Source organism: Delphinapterus leucas, chromosome 16 (assembly GCF_059928025.1).
Source record: "Delphinapterus leucas isolate spDelLeu-1000000601 "Yukka" chromosome 16, BTC_Dleu_Yukka2, whole genome shotgun sequence".
NCBI lineage: Eukaryota > Metazoa > Chordata > Mammalia > Artiodactyla > Monodontidae > Delphinapterus > Delphinapterus leucas.
The window spans coordinates 52067624-52079080 of NC_143144.1; the positions used below are offsets into that span (position 1 = coordinate 52067624).

General features: G+C 46.4%; 1 protein-coding gene and 1 pseudogene across 5 annotated transcripts in view; one reads left to right on the plus strand and one right to left on the minus strand.

The window, feature by feature from the left end:
* Nucleotides 1–200: 200 nt before the first annotated feature.
* Nucleotides 201–1963, minus strand: LOC111172670 (ADP-ribose pyrophosphatase pseudogene; annotated as a pseudogene).
* An 8987-nt stretch (nt 1964–10950) lies between these two features.
* PCGF5 (polycomb group ring finger 5) overlaps nt 10951–11457 on the plus strand; it is a 115947-nt gene continuing 115440 nt past the window's right edge. For 2 of the 5 annotated variants that reach the window (XM_089897914.1, XM_022569365.3), the window contains exon 1: nt 10952–11053. The gene's annotated coding sequence lies outside the window, so the exon portion shown is untranslated. Of the gene's footprint in view, nt 11054–11457 lie in introns of all 5 variants that reach the window. The other 3 variants (XM_022569364.3, XM_089897917.1, XM_089897916.1) reach the window with 2 other exon arrangements.

The following is an 11457-nucleotide window of genomic DNA, read 5'->3' on the forward strand; positions in this document are numbered from 1 at the left end:
CTGTTTTCAAACTGACTATAAACACTTTCTCATTTATACACTGGGGGTTTTTTTTAATGGAGAAAATGTAGATGTGAATTATATTTTTATTAGGCTGTGATTACATATATCTCCTTGATAGAGACTTCTTCATGCCAGGAATTGGCATTTGCAGGGTCTTCTGAGATGAGGGTCTCATCCTCTGAGATGAGAGGGAACAAATGTCTTGAGCTTAGCCCATTCTGTTCAGACAGAACAGTTGTGATAACCAGGGGGAGGGATGGATATTAAGCTCATTTTGTCACTGCATTTTTTTTTCCTGGTTCATAAGTACTTGATCCTTATGGACTAAAATAGAGATGGAACTTTTCCCATAAAACTGAAGGTTCTAAAACAAGAATAACCAAAGAGCTTCTGTACTTGAAAGCAGTGAATACAAGATCACATATAGCTAAATTTGAAAAACAAATGTTAACCCAAAAATCAGATTATACATTAGATTAAACCACAGTCTAACACATCAGGAGAAAGAAAGAACTGACAAATGCAAGCTGTATGAAACGTAGAGGCTATGGTGGGTAAGAATTTATCTTTGCTTTACCCATAATTCTTCAAAGAGCATTAGTTGTATAATTTGGTTAAAGCCATGTATACAACGTATAGAAGAGGTCACTATATTCTTCTTCCAATTAGAAAACCAGAAAGTTTGTGATTCCATTTCCCCATATGAGTCTAATATTATTCCCTGATACAAAGCCTCCAGCCTGTGAACAGTTTGGGAAATAATCACCCAAAGAAGTAATCCTCCCGTCCTGTTCAATGGGAGTCCTGAGTTGTTTGCTTCTTATCTACCTGTGTTCATCTGAAGGCCTTTGGCTTGCATGAGACTCCACGCCATTACCCATGGCAGTCGGGGTACACGTCTTCGCTCCAGTGGGCACCTCGTTTCTCAGCCACAAGTTGAATAAATTGGGAGTGGCTGGCATAAAGCTTGAGTTTATCATTATTGTCCACCCATCCCACTTTCTTGGCATCATCGCCAGCTTCCAGAAGAAGATGATCCATTTCCTCCCCTGTTTCATCATGGTAGTTCACAGCCTCTGTCCCCATCCACGTGTTATCGTGTTCCAAGGATCATCCACATAGCCTTTATAGACCACAAAGTGTTCCTGGCTGAATAGTTTGTGCAATTGTTTCTCCAACTCCTGTGTTTCTGCTCTGGATTTCTGTAAGGAGTTCATGGCTCCCTCACCAAATTCTCTCTTCATTGTGGTACTAATCTTCTCTCCCGGATCCACCATCCCCCCTGGGATGGCCCATGCCCCACAGTCCTTCCTTTTGATGGCTACAAATTGCAGGATGTTTCTCCCAGAAACAGGGTGGGTAACTGTATTTCCCTTGCTATCCTTTTTCCACCTGGTTAAGATGGGATCTGCAGCACGATTGGGGCCCCAACGCCCCAAAAGCCCTCAGCCAACCAGCCCTGGCCGAACTGCAGGATTTCTAGGTCTACCATTTTCAACCTCATACCAACCGTTTCTGGCTCCTTCTCTCAACATGCCCATCCTTTTCATTAAATTTAAGAGAGAAGTTTCTTTCACCCAAAAGAGAGTCTGCCCACCTGGGTCCGGCCAAGACTGAGCCAGAAGTGTACTCGACAGCCTTGTATTCTGGCCACTCAACCAGCCAGCTCACTTTCTCGTTGGGGACCTGGCTTCGCCCCACTTTAGAGCCAGGGTAAGGCGATGTCCTGGCCTTCTTGTGGGGCGTCTCAGCAGGGCCGTTTGAAACGGACATGATGAAGTTTGGAGGAAACTTGTGAGGAAAATGGGCTCTAGCCGGCTGAGATGTTAGGGCAGCTGCTGGGCCTGACTGCCACAGAGGCCAAGGCCACAGAGAGAGACACGGTCGCTAAATCCTTTGCCAGACCATTTTTGGCTGAATGCCAGCCATTCACCACCCAGTAGGCTGTAAGGATTTCCATTGCTCTCAGGTGGGGCGCTTCCAGTCGCAAGGGCAGGGCTCCCGACCTTGCCAGTAGGGGGCCAACGGCACAGCTGAGCAACAGAGGATGAGCGCCTCACCACAAACCCCGCCCAGCGCCCCCTTGGGGCCATTGCTGCGTTTGTACTTCACTACATTGAAAGATTTCAACGTCTGGAAGGGATTCTAAAGGGTTGAGAACATTGTTCAAACACCACCAACAAAATCAGCACACAACAAAAGTGCTTTCTTGCGTAGCACGGTGTTAGTCTTCTGGGTAGACTTAGTTCACTAGTCTAGGACCAGTATCTGTTTGGGAGAAGGCAGAAAGAATGTGTTGGAGGCTCCGGGGGACAAAAGGCTCCTTATTTGGGGTGCTCAAAAGCCTGGTGAGGGTGCCCTTGAAGGAGAAAGCTCACTTGGTGCACCCTGCATGGTCCTGGTGAGAAATCCATGAGGTGTACACACATGGTATGGGGGCTGGTTCCAAATCTCAGGCCCATCATTTTACTAGCTGAATGGCTTAGGCAGGTTGCACAAGCTTTATATTCAAAGGAGTAATGGCTACCGCATACCAGGAGCTGCCAAGCACAGAAGATTGTACTGAGGTCTGGACCATATGGCCTCTGCTCTTAAAGGATTCTGGTTGAGGAGGCAGCACATACATTTAAAAATAGAAGTAGGGACTTCCCTGGTGGCGCAGTGGTTAAGAATCCACCTGCCAATGCAGGGGACACAGGTTCGAGCCCTGGTCCGGGAAGATTCCACATGCCGCAGAGCAACTAAGCCCATGTGTCGCAAGTACTGAGCCCGCGTGCTGCAACTACTGAAGCCTGCGTGCCTAGAGCCTGTGCTCCTCAACAAGAGAAGCCACCGCAATGAGAAGCCCGCGCACCGCAACAAAGAGTAGCTCCTGCTCGCCACAACTAGAGAAAGCCCATGTGCAGCAACAAAGACCCAATGCAGCCAAAAATAAATAAAGAAAAAACAATAGGAGTAACATGGGAAGGGCAGTGCACAGTAATCCTTAAGAGTTGAACACAATCAGGTTCAAATCCCAGCTTTCCCTCCTTAACTGGGATCTTCTTGGGCAAAGTTACTTAAGTTACAAAAGCTCACTTCAGTTTCCTCAAGTGTAAGATGGAAATAGAAATATCTACCTCATAGAATTCTGGTGACAATTAAGTAGGCTGTTACACATAAAGCTGTTACATAACTGGTCCATCATACATATTCAAAAATGCTAGTTGTCATTACTATAGTTATCATTAACTTTTTGACCCTGCTCCTTGCAAACTGTAGATTAGAACAGGACAGTTGAAATGATCATGGGAATTGAGTGGCTCACATACAAGATCAGAGTTAAATAAGCTACGATTCTCTGTCTGGAAAAATTCAGGCTGAAAAACAACAGCGTCTAGGTCCTGAAATGATATGTGAAGCAGCGGTACAGGCTAAGTCATTATATCTAAGAAAACAAACCCTAGGGAAAGGTCTCTGAACATTTGAAACAGATAGTTTTAGGACAAATGGAGTACTATATACTCTAATTTAAACTCAAAGGATATTTAACATTTCCCAAAATTTGTTCCATGTTACACCACTCCTGTGAGAAAGATGTTCAAGGAATAAATGATTTGATGGTCAAATATGTTTGGGAAATTCTACATATTTTATCACCCTCCTTTAAGAGTTTAGGATTCATAGAATGTTTTAAAGATCCTGTGAATTCCAGTAGAAACAAATCAACCCAACAGTTTAATTCTGTTTCATCCAGTATTTTCCAAACTACCTGACTAGAGAATGCAATAGCTGGTATTATTTTAAGAACACACTTCCTCAAGTTTGGAAGAGTTTCAAAATACATATGTGTGCTTGGGGGTAGATCTCTAATCATTTCAAGTTATCATCATTATCACTATTGGAAGACAGCTACTGAATACTCACTCATCACCCTCATAAACTGAATGAGCCACGCTTCCGAAAGGCTTGAAACCCAGCAACAGCTGGGACTATAGAGAACAAAATGGTAGAAGAGAATTGAAAGCAGACACATATGAGACCTGGTCATCATTAACCATTGTCATCATTGTTGAGAATTTGCTGTGTGCAAAGTACCACTAGAAAAGAAAGATGATCATTAAGGGACATGGTCCCAGCTCTGAAATTCATGTCTTCTTATGGCTTCATTTTTTCAATCATGGAATTCCTATTCTTCTGAGCCTCCCGGAAATGTATTAGGAAAACCACTGATATGAAAATTTAAACGTTTTGGGAGAAGACACTTGTAAATTCCTCATATTATTATTTCCAGGTATCATAATCTAACTCACAAGAAACGAAAGAAGTAGAAGTATTGGGTCTGGTTCTAGCTTCCCCGTCATAGGCTGTGTAGCTCTGCATCCGGCCTTGGCTTCCTTGGGTCCTGATTCTTCAAATAAAAGGAATCAGATGGCCTCTGTTATCTACAAAAGTCCTTCTGGCTTTAAAATTGTATGATTCCAGGATGTATGAAAATCTCATCATTGGAAGGCCAAGGTCAAATGCTATGAAGCAAAAAGCCCAGCTGTTCAAATATAAACAACCAGAAGCCAGGGGGCAATGACACTTGAGGAAGGCAAGGGAGCAAGGAAGGCATGGTGTGTCAAGTAAATTCAGAATTAGACTGGACCAAGTAAGAGTTGATGGAGCACCTGGAAAGGAACATCAAAACCAGTAATGAGGGGTTTGTTTTGCTTTTAGCATCATCAAAGGGAAGAAGACTTAAATCAGACCATTTGATGATCACAGTGTAAAAGGTGCCCTAAGGGAAGAAAATGAAATACTATAATAGAGACCAAAAGAATTATTTGTTGGGAAACCACTGGGGAGATTCTCTTTCCTAAATTGTCTTCTGAGGCAGAAAAACAAACAGAGCTAGACAGAGAGAATGTTCTGGTCCCATCCACGAGAAAGCCCTAAAGGAACTCTGAGCACAATGAGAGAACAAATCTTTGACCTGTCACTTTGAACGATTCCTGGACTAGAGATTGCGTGTGTGATTCCCATTTTATCAAGAATATTATGGGGACGGGGAAGACCAGCGTGATTACGGAGCCCTAGCAGTGCAAGAATCCCTGATCATCCTTCGAACCTCTCTTTGGGAGGCAGAAACAAGTGGTACCAAGGCAACTGGATTATCATGAATTATCCACGTCTTCCCAAAGTGGTGCTAAGGCTCAACTTCTGAAAGAAATCTGGAAGGAAGGCAGGGAAAAGGGTTTCTCCTCTCGTTAAAGTGATCATACTCATAACAAATAACAACAATAAAATAACTATCATTTACTAAGTGCTTTCTGTGTACCAGTCTGTGGCTTACAGGTTCGCCCAGGTTTGACTGCCCAGTTTTGAATCTTGGTTCAGCCTCTTCTTGGCTTGTTGATCTTGGGAAAGTTTCTGAACTCCTTTGGACTTTAGTTTTCTCATCTAGGAATAATAATGTAATCTATATTAAAGGGTCAATGTGATATAATTCATTTAAAGAGCTTGGAATAATGCCTGACCCATAGTAAAACCTCAACAAATAGTACCTATTACAATGATTATTATTAATTACTTTACATTTATCATCTTACCTAATTCTCAAACAACCCTATGAGTTAGGCACATATACTAATAAGATTAACAGACTGAGGACATGGCCGTTCACAGAAGTTAAATAACTTGCCTAAAGTCACACAGCTAGTTACTGGTATATGTTTCAGAATTGGAAAAGCTTGACAATAATAAACTTGTATTTCACTGATAGTATAAATGCATGTTGGATTTGACTCTATATGGCAAAATGTCACCACTTTATTATACCTATTTAAAAAGTTAAGTTATATTAAATGGTTCTGCTAGGCTCACTCGGTATAAGAGGAAGAGATTGGCGAGAGACAATGAAACCATTAGCAACCTATTGTAGTGACACAATTGTAAAGAGAAAATGCCCTGAATCATGGGCCAGTTCAGCCTAGAAAAACAAGTCAGAGATATCCTGACGTGGAAGGGGGAGGCCTGAAGAGAAGGAAGAGTCAAAGACCACCCATTTTAATCTTAAAGGGCCCAAAGGATGGTGGCAACAGGTAGAAACAGGGAAGTCAGGAGGACAGTTGGCAATGGGGAGTTCGCTTTTAGATGGACAGAGCATGGGGTGATGGCTGGGAATTTGAGATTCTGCCACTGACATCTCTGTGCCTTAGTTTCCTCTCCTACAAAATGAGTTGATCTAGAATTAATCCTTTGGATTCCTTCCAGCTTCCTAGAGGATGCATGTAAAATGAAATAGAGGAAGTGGAAGAAAGATATCGGGGCTTAAAAAGTCAGTGAGTGCTCAAGGTATTGGGTCATTAGTCTGGCTTTGATGTAAAAGAGGAAAATGGGACAATGATTGACATTTTTAAGATTAAAGAAAACTGTGCCTTTTAAGAAATTACTTAGGTGGGATAATTAATACAGTCTTATCTAGAATGGAGGCTGTCTCCAAATTAACCCAAGAAATCTAAACTAAAACGTATAAGAATCAAAGTCAAGTAGCCTTTATTTGTCAGAGAGATAAACTTCAGTTTGCGTGGTGTGATGTGAAGGTGTTACGAAAGTCCAGCTGCCCCCAAAATATCTTTCTGATCCTCTTAAAATGTTGCCTGGGTTTCCACCATTAAAATAAATCCCTTTGAATGTGGTTTGTCTTGTAAAATGCACATTTATTTCACATTCAGCTGTTGTCATGCTTTCTGGTGAATTAGTGAAGCAGGCTGACAACCAGCTAAGGACAACCAACTGAGGAGACAAAGCTTTGGAGGAGGAGGTGGAAGGGATCCTTTTGATATGTGTGGCATTGCTCACATCAGTCAGTTCAACGATGTGTGGGTTCCTATTGTGCCCAGGTCCTGAGCTGCGTTCCAGAGGTGAAAAGGTTAGTAGATTGTGGTTCATTGCCTCAAGATTCTTGCAGTCCAGAGAGTGGGCTGCATGAAGGTCACGGAGCTGCGGAGTTTTGAAAAGCAGGACCAGAGACTCAGAAAGGAAAGGTGGAGTGACAAAGAAGATTCTCTACCATCACAATCTCATTGAAGGATTGGACACTTGATTCAAGGAAGGCTTTTTTTTGATCTCAGTGAGCTCCCCTAAGGAACCACCAAAATTTAAACTGGCAGGTTTGATACTCCATTGGCTGCAGAATGACAGGTCATTCCAATTCCTTTAATTCGATGATTTTTTTGGTCCTTTGAAATTTAAATTAGTAAAATTTGACTATATCAGAACTTGTCAGCTATATTGTTGACTATGAAACACACGTCCATTGCTATTTTTCATGTACCTCTCCTCTTGTGGAACTTCACGTATGCAGGACTGACCACACAGTGGGATTGCTGAGGCTGGTGGAAAAGTAGAGGAATAGGAGCTAGAAGGATAACTGAGCACTTCTTTAAACAGCAGACCAGAGGAGCACCACAGTGTCATAGATGGCATTCAACAAGCACCCTGAGACATAACTTCTAGTAACGGAGAGGATATTCAACTACGGCTTAAAAGATTTGGGGGACCAGTTCTGGCTCTGGTGTTTGCTAGCTGAATAACTATAGGAAAACGTTACAATACTCACCTATATTTGTTGAAGACAGACTATATGACAGGTACTGTGCTATGTGTTTTACTTGTAAAAACATTTAATTCTTACAACAACCCACTGAGGTAGGTTCTATCATGTTTCCTGTTTTATACGTGAGGAAACTTAAACACAGATAACTTCAAGATCATATTACCTAACATTTGTCAAAGCAGGGATTTGAATACAGGTAGTCAAACTCTAACGCCCGTGGTTAACTACTATGATACTCTAGTTACCTAAGTCTTTGAGGCCTCAGTTCCCTTAAAAATGGACATGTTGGGTCAGACAATGTCTAGATTTCTTTCTGGCTTTAAAATGTTATGATTCCAATTATATGAATTATACCTGTACTTAATATACTAAGGGTTAATCTCTGTTTCTGAGTGGTCTGTCTTAGAGAACTGAGCTCCAAAGACAAATTTCTGAAATCTGGTCTTATTTCCTAGCCATCTCTTGTGTTTCATTAGAGTTGGACCATATTATTCGCTGCTCCACCAAGAATGTCCTTCCTCAATCTCCATCTACTGAAATTCTATCCTTCTATCCTCTAGCCTTCAAAAACCAACTGAAATGCCACCTCTTTCAAATAGCCATTCTCAGTCTTTGGAGATTTAGACTGGAGGTGTATTAGACTGTTGGGGGTAGGGATCTAGGAAAAATATCTGTGTTAATGAAAGGAAAAGATGTAGGATAAGGAGAAGAAAGGGTGGAGGGAAACACCTGGAGATGAGGAAGGTTAAGAGGACCATCAGTAGTGTCGTTGGTGACCCACACCAGCAAACCCTTTCCTGAGATGCACAATCATGAAGCCACCAAAGTGCCATTCAATGATGCCTAGCTACTAGGTGTGAGGCGAGGATTAAAATGAGATAACATAGGTGAAATGGTATCTAGAGAGGCAACAGTGTGATAGTTCCGAATTCCATTACTTGCATAGGAACTTGCTCATCTCCTTCATGCTGAAGAAGGCTGCCCTCCTGCCCAGGAAGGAGTAGGACAAGCAGAGGTGGGACAGGACTCAGTGGGAAAAAAAGAGGTCAGGAGGAGGTATATGGGAACACAAGGAGAAAAATGAGAGCCAGAGATAGAGAAGTAAGAGAGAAAAAGTAAACATACAGGAGTCATGGGAGAGAAGGGGATGGAAGGAGAAGTGGAAGCAAAAGGGCAAAGAGAAAAAGAAAGAGGAAGGGAGTTCTGGGGCTTGGAAAGAAAAGGTTTGTGCTGCCCTGGCAAAACCCAACCCCCAGAGGAAGAGTCCTGGAGGTAAGCAAGTGAAGCACCCAAGTCCAGAGCGCTCTCAGATTCCTTCTTGTTTCTCTGTTCTCATCTGTTATTGGAGGGGTTCTGACCCCTGCCCTCTGCTGCTTTCTACCACTGTGTGGTCCTGGAAGGTGAGAGGAAGGAAGGAGCCAGGGGATTCCTTCCACTCTCTCTGCTTTGGGAGGCATCTCCAGCAGTAGTTGCACTTCCTTCATGGCTCCAGCTCCCACTGGACAAGGCTTCATGGTTCTGGCAGCCTCCTCCCTTTGTCCCTCCAGCCCTAGGGGAGGAGATGTACCCAGCAGTTGCTAATCTCAGGGTTGCCTCACTTTCTCCTGGTGGTAATTCTAGTTCTTTCAACAGCTTTGTAACTAATGCACTGCATTAAATTATCACTGTTGAAGTACCTGGAAAAGAAAACTTTACTTTCAGTTGTATTCACCCTTGGAGTTCAAAGACAGCTCTCTCAGGGAAAGCCATGCATTTCGTGAGAGAAAGAAATCCAGCCAACCCAAGAGTTACGAAGGGTCAGGGGCCAATTCTCCAGTGTTTGCTTAGAGAGTGATGAATCCATAGTGGCTGGCAGAGTTGAGGAACTCTAGCCAGGGAATTATCTGTAAAGTGACTGGGTTTGTGGCCATTCGTGTCCATTCCTTCATGACTTACTGTACTCAGTTTGATCACCTTGAGCCTCAGGATAAGGAACATCTCAGTTTTATTCCTCCGAGGGTTATTAAGTGCCCATAAGGAGTATAGAGGGCACGTAGCTAGGTGTGGTGAGGCGGAGACACAGAGACATATCGGGAGGACATTCTCAGTTTTTGGAAGTGTTTGCGTTTTGCAAGATAAGGTTTGTGGATGGTCTATCAAGAGACCCTTTTGATACTCTCGTTTTTGCAGTTCCAGCAGAGCTGCAGACACTCAATTTTATTCTTCAGGCGTTCATCTCTCCCATCCTCAGAGCCCTGTTAGAACCAGGATCCTGTTCTTAGGAATTCACAGCCTAGTGGGGACACAGAGTTGGGCACACGACTGACCCTCAGGCCAGGCTGATGGCAGCCACAAGGGAGGATTCTGCACAGGGTTCGGGGAGGCTGCACAGAGATGGTGGACAAGTTGAGTCTATTAAAGTTTGACAGGTCGAGGGGGCTACGGGTCTTCTGGCAGAGAACAGAGCAGGATCAAAATCAATTGTGAAAGAACAGGGGCATCTGAGGTGTTGTCTGTAGACAAGGGTTTTGGGGGTGAGGGTTGGTCACTGGAAAAGAGGCTGAAAGGTGGAGGCCCAGCTATGGAAGGCTCTGAGACTAAGGAGTTGGGGTTTGAGGCAACGGGAGTCATCGGAGGATCTTGAGCATCATGTGGCAAGGTCAGTTCTGGGATGGCAACTTTGAATTCTGCGCGGAGGACGGATTTACACGCAGAGAAGCTGGAGACAGGCGAAGGAACTGCGAGGTCTCAGAGATGGCTCATACATGGGAAGCCTCAGCTTGACCATCACCAAAGGGGCATGTTAACCTCAATTGAGCGGCTTTTCTCTCCACCAAGGGCAAGCGTCCTCCGTCTCTGTGTGTGTGTGTGTGTGTGTGTGTGTGTGTGTGTGTGTGTTGGCGGGGAAGGGGGAGGGGGAGGGGGGAGGGGAAGGGGTGGGTGGGGGGCTCCTTCTACGGCTGGAAGATACGAGGACTCCAGCCTCCGAAGTTTCCAATTTCTCCTTGCCAAGGTCGGGCCCCTACAGGTGGGCGCTTTCGAGCCCCGACCCAACGTGCGGGCCCCGCGCCCGGCCGCCGCCGCGGCTCGTCCCCTCCAGGCCCGGACGCCGCCGCGGGCCGTGCCGGGTAGGGCGCTCCGGGAGCTGCGCGGCGGCTGCTCGAGGAGGCCTGGCGGGCGGCGGCGAGAGGCTGTGCCCCAGTTTGTGTCCAATCAGGGAGTGCGGGCTGTGCCCCGAGCCGGGCAGCAATGCGTAAACAAACCCACGGCAACTCCTCCGCCCCCTCGGCGCGCTCGCCCCGCGCCCGCCGCCGCCGCCGGCTCTGCTCGCCTCGCGCCCGCCCGCCGGGCCGCCCCCCCTACCGCCCCGCCCGCGGCCCCGCCCCACCCCCGCCGGCGCGGGCGCCCTCACCTACCGCCCCACGCGCGCGCGCTCGCGCACCACGCGCCCCGCGCGGCCCGCCCGGCTCGTGGCCTCCCGAGAACAAGGTAAGGGCGATGCGCTGGGACCCGGGCGGTTTCCCCGCCCGGCGTGGCCGGGGGAAGTTTCTGGCGTCGCCGTATTCCGCTGGGCCGGGAGGAGGCCCCCGGCGGCAGGGGAGCCCAGTGAGCGGGAGGGGGCCGCCAGGCGCCTGGGGGTCACAAGTTGCCTAACCTGCCATCGGGGCGGGCCGGCGGGCTGCGCGGCGGGGCGGGCGTCGCGCCGAGAGGGGCTGGAAGCGCGGCGGGCGAGGGGAGGGCCCCGAGGAACTTTCTCCTCCCCGGAGGGGCTCCTGCCAGCCCCGGCCGCGGCCCGGCCGCCGGAGCGGCTGGCTCCCCGGCTGGAGGGAGCCCGTGAAACGTGTTTGAAGAAGCTGACGCAGTTTGTGACGCTCGCGGCTTCCTGACGGGGA